The 10,000-nt window shown below is 42.4% G+C and overlaps 1 protein-coding gene across 2 annotated transcripts in view; it reads left to right on the top strand.

The window, feature by feature from the left end:
• The window catches only part of mxi1 (max interactor 1, dimerization protein), a 34,426-nt gene extending 30,837 nt beyond the window's left edge, over nucleotides 1-3,589 (top strand). For both annotated transcript variants that reach the window (XM_076293321.1, XM_076293329.1), the window contains exon 6: nucleotides 1-3,589. This exon is cut by the window's left edge and continues 480 nt beyond it. The gene's annotated coding sequence lies outside the window, so the exon portion shown is untranslated.
• Nucleotides 3,590-10,000: the final 6,411 nt, after the last annotated feature.

Raw genomic sequence — 10,000 nt, forward strand, 5'->3', positions numbered from 1 at the left:
CTCAGCAGCCTCCCTCCTCTCTACACCGGAAACTACACTGGAAAAATCATCTCGGGCAGACCGGTGACGAGTGTGTGTTTGTGGCTGCACGAGAACCTGTGCTCAAGGGTGTGTGTGTGTGTGTGTCGCATGAGGAGCGTTGCGAAAAGCACTCAAAAATGGGGGGATTTATACGATGTCATTGCATTTTTTGTGTTGCATAGGGCCTTCGATGTGCGCCTCTTAAGCTTCAGAAACACGCCGAAAGCCACCAAAGCACTTCTCGCTGTGTGTTACGAGCAAGGAAGGGGGTTTGGGAGTAGATTCTTGAACAAAGGCTTTTGATGTGTCCACCACAAAAAAAGCCCACCTCATCACCTTGTTAGGTTTGGTTTGAATTCGCAACTGCAGTGGGCATATAGGAATTTTTATACTTGTGTGGTTTTGAAACGGAGAGTACAAGACGTCCCATCGAATTCAAGATTCACGTATGTACTGAAAATAAAGACCAAAAAAAAAAATCCAAGCACTTAAAATCGAAACCTGTTACTCTAGGGTTTTTCATTTCAAGCTCAGTCTTATTGTTAGTCATCGTGTGAATCCTGAACTGACAACCTTTCGTCAACGTCGGCCCTGTTTTTCATCTGCCGACAAGACCACGAACAAGTAGAATTTTTCGGAATGCATTGTAGTGTGTACGTGTGTTTGGGTTTGTGGGGGAGCGGGGACTTGCAAAAGCGTAATTTGCCATATCAACAATTGTTTTGGGGCCCGCTTCTCTTGCTTCCGTGTTTATTGTTTGGATGGTGTTTTTTTGTTCCTTTTTTTGCTGTTTCCCCCCAGTTTTTGTTTTTATTTGTACCGGCCGTTGGCTGGCACAAACGTCGTCATTGGTGCTATGTGAACACCTGAGGCCCGGGTCGCTGCCCTGCAGCATCTCACCGCCCACCAAAAACAAGCACTCTCAGTCCAGCCCGCCCTCCCCGCTCCCCTCTGGTTATTGGGGTGTATTGGGGGAGTGGCGTCCAACCCAAAAGCAGCTACCGCCGCCACCACCACCACCACTTCCTCTTCTCCTCTCTGCACTTGCTTACAAAGTAGGTGTCCATAGCAACTGGCTCAATATTTAAGGAAAAAAAAAAAAGAACATGGAAAATAAAAAAAAATCTGAAAAAGAGAAGGACAAAAAAAGGACTTTTGAATAGACAACCCTTCTAGCAGTAAGAAGCAATAACTCCTGTAGTGATCTTTCTCTCTCTCTCTCTCTCTCTCTCTCTCTCTCTCTCTCTCTCTCTCTCTCTCGACAATTTGGATTTCTTTTCCAGAGATACAGACCCAAAGTGTCCGTCCAGTAAGCTGATCTGACTTGCTTATGAATAATATTTTTATTTTGTACATACATACAGATAGTTTAATAATAAAAAAGAAAGATTTTAAATGAAGGAATGTGGAGTTTTAAAAAAAAAAATGGAAAAAAAATGGTAGGAACACATTGATCCCCTCTGGTAGACCTGTTGCCTCTGTTACTGTTTGGTCCTTGCAATTTGAACTGTTTTTTGTGTCAGCTGTGTGTATGTTAAATTATATTTTCTCTAATACAGATGGCCATGGGCCAGACATTGTGGCATGGACAGTGTTACTTTGTTCGTTTTGCTGGTTGAAAGGTTCAAATGTTTCCACTCTGTAGCCAGACCAAAAGAAGGCACACATACACACACACACAGTTTTCAATTTTCTTTCTCTGGGAGGGGAGGAAACTGAAATATACGGTCCACACCAAACCAAAGTGGAGATTAAAAATTTGAGATAAGGTTCCATGCCAGCTTATGAGAGGCTTTGTTACATCTCCTATGGAGCTGTCTAGTTTCTCATTCTTGGAGATTACGTTGAGGTCGGTGGAGAGTTTGAATGTCTATGGCAAGGTAAACTCATAAAAAAATTGTAATTAATATCACTAATGCCTTGTTTATCTGTTCTGCGAAGGAACCCAGCAGTCACAAAGTCAAATCCAAAGTAAACTGAATATGAGGAATTCAATCTAATGTCCTCTGGAACTTGATCTCAAATTTTAGCCCTTGGTGGAAGACCTTTATTTTTACACTGAAGACATAAATAGTTATGAAAACTCCCTTCCCTCCCCACATTCACAAAAGTGTATTTATTTGATCAGTTAATTTTTTTTCCTTTTCTGTTTTGCTTAGTTCATTTTATTTTCAAGGTGACATGCATTCCACTGTCATTTAGTGCATAAGGTGTATTTTATTCACATATTTTAAAAAGCTTCTGGGCCGAACTGTTTTCTTTTCCTACACCTTCTCTTTTATTTAATCAACGTGCACTAGTTGGTGTCATGCTCTGCTGTAAGCCGTTCTTCAGTGCTTTCTCTTGCCGCTCAGTCAAGAAGCCATAAATGCTCTGTGATTGAGAATTGTCCTTATTTATTTTTGTCCTTGCAATAACACAAAAAAAGCAACAAAAAAAAATCTAATTTATTGGTTTGTTTCTCAGTAATTTTAGTGTCACCTCTTTTTGATTCTTTAAATGTCACTTTTTCTTTTCGTTTGCAGAATTTGGTTATTTTAATATATTGGAGGGGCAAAAAAAAACAAAAAAACAACATAAACGTTTTGTAGCCATTTTATTTATTGAATTCCCACCCCTCCATTCTGTTGCTGATATCTGGTGCTTGAAATGTCATCAGCCCAGAATGAGATTCCTTCCTGTCAGGGTAGCGACCTGTCTGTAAAAAGCTACATCCAATTCAGTCCTTATAGTCCAGTGTAGTCCATGTGGATTGTCCTTTTAAGGTCATGTTAACAACAGGCTTCAGAGGCAACATGACTTGTTTTTAAGGTGTCAGTATTTGCAATCAGCGAAACACTCCACTGGCGAGAAGACCTCGTATGAGTGCAGCTGCCTTTACTGCGTGTGTGTTAAGTCATTATCACTGTTGTCAATGAAGCTTGATCTTAAAGAAGAGAATTGGAAATGTGATGTCAGGATGTTGTGGTGGCCTCGTACGGCTCTGAGAATAAGCTCTCTCTCTCTTTTTCTTTTTCTTTCTCCCTCTCTGTTTTGGCCGATGAGAAGAATCTAACTTTTAAAGAAGAACATAGTAATAATAAATAGTAAAAGATGTTTAAAAGTGGTGCTCTTCTTCAGCAAATGGCCAAACCTGTGGCGAGACTCCTCCCTGGTCCCCCTCCTCGTGTGCTCTATAGCCTACCTGCCACCGAGGAGGGGGTGTTTCTTTTTCACTCGTCATCTCTTATGACTCCATTCTTTTTTTTTCTCTTTTCTGTTGTTACTTTTGTTTTGTTTTCAGAGTATTGCGTTGTTCTATTTTTTTTCTCTCTCTCTGAAATCTGCACTATGATAAATGTGGGGCCCATTGTAATGACAGTGTTCCTCCGATGACGCCACACCAAAACGTGTTGGGCCCGCCGCCCGTATCTAGGCGACCACCGAGTCGCCCAGGATGAAGGACTGATCCAAGGTGGCAGATGGGATTTGGCTACAGCCTGTATTCAGCCTGCCGGTGTTGGCTTGGAATTCACTGAGAAGGGAGAGCGGGCTGTCAATTAAATAAAGCTATTCCACCCTGGAAGTCTTTTGGGTGTTTGTGTCTTTTTTGGGGGTTTTCCTTTTTCATTTGAAGAAGGGAGAAATAAATGACTGTTAAAAAAAAAAGTGCACTCCATGATGTCAATGTGTGTGAGCTGAAATGAGATACCGACCAATAAAACACTTCAGAGTGTCAGATAGCTTATCCATGTTTTTTTTTTTTTTTTTGACCTGTTTAATGTCAGAATAGCACCCATAGGCTGCATATTGAAACTACAACATGTCTCCAAGGAGTGGCTAAAATGAAAATGAGACAACCACTGGGCCATAGCATAAGGTCAGTGATGCATGCATGTCCATGCACATTACAAAGGGAACATTGGGACTGGTAACCCAGGGCCTCAGTGGTGAGAGGGCCTTCAGTGAGCTTTCAGCAACTGCAACACATGGGCGTGTGGATGGCTGCTGATATTATAAGATTTAGATTACTTTGGACAACTTGTCATTGTGCAGAGTACTAGCAGTAGCCTTATAATAGCAGAATAGATATGGATATGCAGTATGGACAATGTACAACATGTACAGATATGTGCAGTGTAGTAGCAGTAACATTATAGGAGTAGTAAAAATAATATAGATATATGCAGTGTGTGTTAACAGTAATATTATAAAAAACAGAATATATATGGGTATTCAGTATTAACAGCCACCTATGTAGTAACAGTAACATTATAAGAGAAGTAAAAGTGAATATATGTGCATATGACCAGTATATAGAGCAGTAGAATATGGCTGTATGTGTAAGTGTAATTACATAAATATAATACTATTGATGGGATAGGTTAGTGCAATTGTCTGGGGGGAGGGGGCTGTTGAGGGGCAGCCTTGATTGTCCGCCTCATTTTTGTCCCTGTCAAGGTTGCCATGGTCGTGGACACCTCAAGGCAGGAGGCATCGGCTGGGGGGGGGGGGGGGGAGGTGGCTTAGTTGGTTGGCAGTCACAAGGGTGTACAGCTAAAGTTCAATATGGTGACAGCCGCAAGGAAGAAGTTTCCTCTGAACCTACTGGTTCAGGGTGCGGAGAGACCTGTAACGCCTCCCGGAGGTGAGTGGTGTGAACAGTCTGTGGTTGGGGTGAGAACAGTCTTTGATGGTGCTGCACGCCTTACGTAAGCATCGCTTCCCCTGGATGGCCTCGATGGAGGGGAATGAGGAACCGGTGATGTGTTGGGCAGTTTTCACCACACTCTGCAATGCTTTCCGGTTGGAGGCAGAGCAATTGCCATACCATACTGTGACACAGTTGGTGACGATGCTCTCGATGGCGCAGCAGTAGAAGTTCACCAGGATCTGAGGAGACAGGTGGACCTTCTTTAGTCTCCTCAGGAAGAAGAGACACTGGTGAGCCAGCATCAGGGTAGAGGTGTTGAGGGTTCAAGAGAGGTCCTCAGAGATGGACACCCAGAAACTTGAAGCTGGTGACACGCTCCACCACAGTCCCGTTGATAAGAATGGGGGTGTGTGAGCTAGCTTTTGACCACCTGAAGTCCACAATGAGCTCTTTTGTCTTCTTGGTGTACGAGCCAGGTTTTTGTTGGTGCACCACATTGTTAGGTGCTGTACCTCCTCCCTGTAGGCCGTCTCATCATTGTTGCTGATGAGACCAATCACAGTAGTGCTGTCTGCAAACTTGACAATGGTGTTAGAGCCATGTACAGGTGTGCAGTCATAGGTGAAGAGGGAGTAAAGGAGAGGGCTCAGCACACAGCCCTGTGGTACACCGGTGTTCAGGGTGACGGTTTAGGAGGTGAGGTTATCTAACCTGACAGGCTGCGATCTATTGGTTAGGAAGTCCAGAATCCAGTTACAGAGGGAGTATTGATGCCCAGTGACTGAGTTTGGTGATCAGTTTGGAGGGGATGATGGTGTTGAATGCTGAACTGAAGTCAATGAACAGCATTCTCACATAGGTTTTGCTATGGACAAGGTGGGACAGGGCGTAGTGAAGTGCCATAGAGATGGCATCCTCTGTGCTCTGTGTTCCACCCCCAGCCTCACCTTATGCTGGATGTTCTGGCAACCACACAATTAAATGGGCACCAAAAGCATCTCAACAAGGAAACTCTGTGGCCTGCAACTGCAAATTCAACTCCAGCAAAGGTGCCATACAGGAATTAGGAACATGATCTGTTGACAGGACTAGTCTTTCGCTGCAGTTATCTTACTAGCCACCGCAGATAGTGGAAGCATGGCATTGACAAGGTTCTCACTAAAATTATCATGAATTGATCAAAAATCATGCATTACAAATATACCCTTGGTACAGGAACTCATCCTGCTAGCTTTAACCAACAGTCCATTGGAATATTCTAGGGATTACTTTCTAAAACGTTTTGACTATTGAATTATATAGAAATGGCTCCTTCTAGTGGTAATTTAGGCAAGACATGTTTATTTATATATTAGCACATTTCATTAACATTGGCAATTCAAACCTGTACCTGTAGCCATGTCTTATATCCTACAGACACAAATAAAAGGAGTTCTGTTAGTCCTCAAGGGTGAAAAAAATGCTTTTAGAAAAGATACAGCATTTTAAAAGGACATTTTTCATTAACAATGTAAATTAAGTATATAAGTATATATACTCTTTTGATCCCGTGAGGGAAATTTGGTCTCTGCATTTATCCCAATCTGTGAATTAGTGAAACACACTCAGCACACAGTGAACACACAGTGAGGTGAAGCACACACTAATCCCAGCGCAGTGAGCTGCCTGCAACAACAGCGGCGCTCGGGGAGCAGTGAGTGGTTGCTCAAGGGCACTTCAGCCATGCCTACTGGTCGGGGTTCGAACCAGCAACCCTCTGGTTACAAGTCCGAAGCGCTAACCAGTAGGCTGCCCCTAATTTACAGTTTAGGTTAAAGTGGTAGACTTTAATTTAGTTTAGACTTTAGTTATCTGAACATTTTTTAAATATTTAATGATTACCAATAATTGATTATTATTAGGCTAATTTAGGGCAAATGTAAAATATAACAGGCATAATAATGATACTAGTTAGTGGTGGTAGTATTCGTAGTAGCCTATCAAGTTACAGACAGAGTTGGCCATTTTGCATCACACCCTTTTGGGCATTTTTTTTGCAATTGCTCATAATTTCCTGTTCCTGGAAGTGTAAACATGCACAGAATTTGCCTACCTGAAGTAAGATGGACAGAATTTCCCATGATTCTGTCAGTGTTACAAAACAATCAGTTTCACACTCATTGCAAAACAGCAACAATAGTAATGTCTGACGTACAAAACATTTCAAGAGCATCCTGTCAACAGGATTTCAACATGCATTTTATCTGTACACCTCTAGGTGGAGATATTGTACTTCCAATTGTCTACAAGTGGCACTGATATTCCATAAAGTATTTTGCTCAAGTTTTTTTTCCCCTGGCTGAGAATAAACAAAATGACCACAGGCATGTGTCATTACTCATGGCCATTGGTAAGCTTTCTTTAGAATGTTATGTTGTTTGTTTCTCCCAATAAATCACTGTGTGGTTACCGTTTAATAATAATCAGGCTCCAGTTTGTCAGTAGGCCAGCTGATGACTCACCTGCAGGAATGAAGTTTGTTATTAACATGTGAACCCTGTGATCAATAACAGAGAGCGTCATCAGCAGCCCACAGAGAAATGTATCAGAATCCTTCATCCTCTAGAACCTCTGGGTTCCTGGTAATAACTCCATCAGGCCAAGGTTGCACTCTTAAAATGAATGTGTTGAAAAGAGCTCAACTTGTTGTTTTAAACACATCTCTATGTCCAGATAAGGACAACACATTTTGTGCTGTTTCCAACACATTGCTTTTGTTATTTGTTTTAAGAGTGCATGTGTTTAAAATAACACAACTTGTGTGTGTTTTTTTTTTTAACACATCTCTATGTCAAGATAGGGACAACACCATTTGTGTTGTTTCTGACACATTTGTTTTAAGAGTGTACTTATGTTGACAGCTAAAGCTCTTATCTCGACAGGAGCCATTTCAAGCAATATTATTAACAGTATAACAGTAATTTTCATACTGGTTTTAATTTGCTTAATTAGCCTAATCAATTTCCTGTCCTAACTGGATTACCCGGCCTTAGCTAGCACGTTGGCCATTTCCCAGCAACCAAATAAAAAAAAACTGGCAGGGGAAAGTGACCTGACTGTCCTTAAAAGGTCATTCTTGGTGTGAAAGTTGGACTCATGCATCTTTTAACGGTAAAAAAACAAAGGTATTACTCACACACACACACACACAAAAACATGTTTTTAATTAAATCCTAAATATCTAAATGGAATATCAAATTCTTATCCAATTTTTAAAAATAGTTCTGGGAAGGGGATGTTTGGGTTAGGCCGTCATTTCATGTGAAGAAGAGAGGAGCTGAGAGGGAGTTTGTGAGTCACTGGAACGGAGTGGTCATTTTGTTTACGTGTGTCACACCCGGAGCTCTTCCAATTTTACACTTTTTTGTTTTTAGTTTATATTCAAAATGGGTTGCCTGTAAATTGAAACACTAGAAATAGAAACTAGCAATTCTGTTGAAGGGCCTATTTTTAAGGTGATGCAGGTGTTCAACCTTGGATTTGACATTTTGGTTTCCTTGGTAACTAGTGTTTTCTTAGCCAAAATTATAACTAAAGAAACAATACCTGTATAGATACTCAGCCCAAAGGGACCCAGACTTAGGCTTTACACATTCTTGTATAATACATCATTTCTTTTTTCTTTCTTTTTTCTTACATCAGGCCTATAACAAATGAAATATGTTAAAGTGAATCCTTGAATAGTGACGGCATTTTTGAACTAAACATGATGATCAGGTCTGTGCCTCATTTTTCTGCCAGCCTGACATCATCCTTGATGACTATTTAATGTACCCTTTTTCTCTCTCTCTCTCTCTCTCTCTCTCTCTCCCTCTCTCTCTATCTCTCTCTCTCTCACTCACTCACTCACTCCTCATCCTCCCCGCTCGCATCATCATTTATTTACCAACAGCCTGGTCAGCAGATCTGCATTCCATTCTGTCGCCGTTGACGGCCATGTAAACAGGAAGGAAAACAGGGTGCACTTGTGGAGTCTGGCGTCAGTCGGCCGAGGACTAAGCGCTGAGTCGCCGCTCGCTGCTGATGTTATGACGACGAGACGGCTGTACAGGGAAAGTGACCTCAGAGCAGCTTGCAGCGGCTGTAGGGGCAGGCTGAGGGGAAGGGGGGAAGCACCGGGGACTGTTCTGAGGTCAGTGGAGAGAGAGGGCTGTGGGCGAGGTGAGAACGATCACACCGCCCTGGTGATCCGTCCGCCGGTCAGCTCGTTTCGTTTACAGAAGTGCAGTTACTGTGCCGCATCAGTCTCCTGTTTGTCTTCTTCTTCTTCTTTTAGGTGGTTTTGAAATGTGGGTGTGTTTGTGCAAATGACACTGTAAGAAAGTGTGAATGTATGTCAAGTATGTGTGTGTGACAGAGAGAAAGTGTGAATGTATGTCCAGTATGTGTGTGTGACAGAGAGAAAGTGTGAATGTATTGTCCAGTCCAGTATGTGTGTGTGACAGAGCTGGTAGGCCTCTGTGTGAAAACGCTTGAGATTTTGTCTTGTAAAGAGACAATGTTACACATTCATTATAGTTCAAACCTTTGGGGTCACTTAACATATCCATAGTATTGTACATTGAGCACCTCCACAAAGTTGGATATAGGGAGTGTGATTCATAGTTTTATACTTATGCATAAGAGAGAGAAAGAGAGAAAGAGAAAGATAGAGAGAGAGCGAGAGAGAGAGAGAGAGATATCACAGGGCAGGGCAGCGTGTCAGTGTGAGCATCTGACGCTGGGTGGGGCTGTGCAGTGTCCACAGTCTCCACTTCCTGACTCCTGCCTCACGTGAACCGTGAGCATAACTCACCCTCTCCTGACCTACACAGGACATGTGACCATGTGTGTGTGTGTGTGTGTGTGTGTGTGAGAGAGAGAAAAAGAGAGAGCTGAAATAGAGGTCAGTGTTTGTGTGTCTGCTTGTGTGTCTGCTTGTGTGTGTGTGTATGTGACGTGTGCGTTTGTTTGTTTGCATTTGTGAGAGGCAGACAATAAGAGACAGGGGCAGGTCACAGGTGTATATGTCTAGGCGCGCACACATACAATCAGATATAGGCCAGTGTGTGTGATTGTGATCGTTTGTTTTTGAGCTTTGTTATGTGTTGTTAGTAAACCATCTCCCACATACCTGTCAGTTCACTCATCCCTCCGGGCCTGTTTCAGGCAGGTGATGGCAGTGTTAGGTTAGCCACACCTCGATGAGACTCCTCCACGGCTCCACATCAACACTCGCATGCATATTATAACCATGAGTGACACATTACATTACGATTAACAAATCAACACTCTCATGTGATGTGAGGGCCGGAAAGAAGCAAATGG

This window comes from Alosa pseudoharengus, unplaced genomic scaffold (genome assembly GCF_046254945.1).
Source record: "Alosa pseudoharengus isolate Yale_2024_CS ecotype anadromous, Long Island Sound unplaced genomic scaffold, YU_APseudo_1.1 YU_APseudo_1.1_scf_1, whole genome shotgun sequence".
NCBI lineage: Eukaryota > Metazoa > Chordata > Actinopteri > Clupeiformes > Clupeidae > Alosa > Alosa pseudoharengus.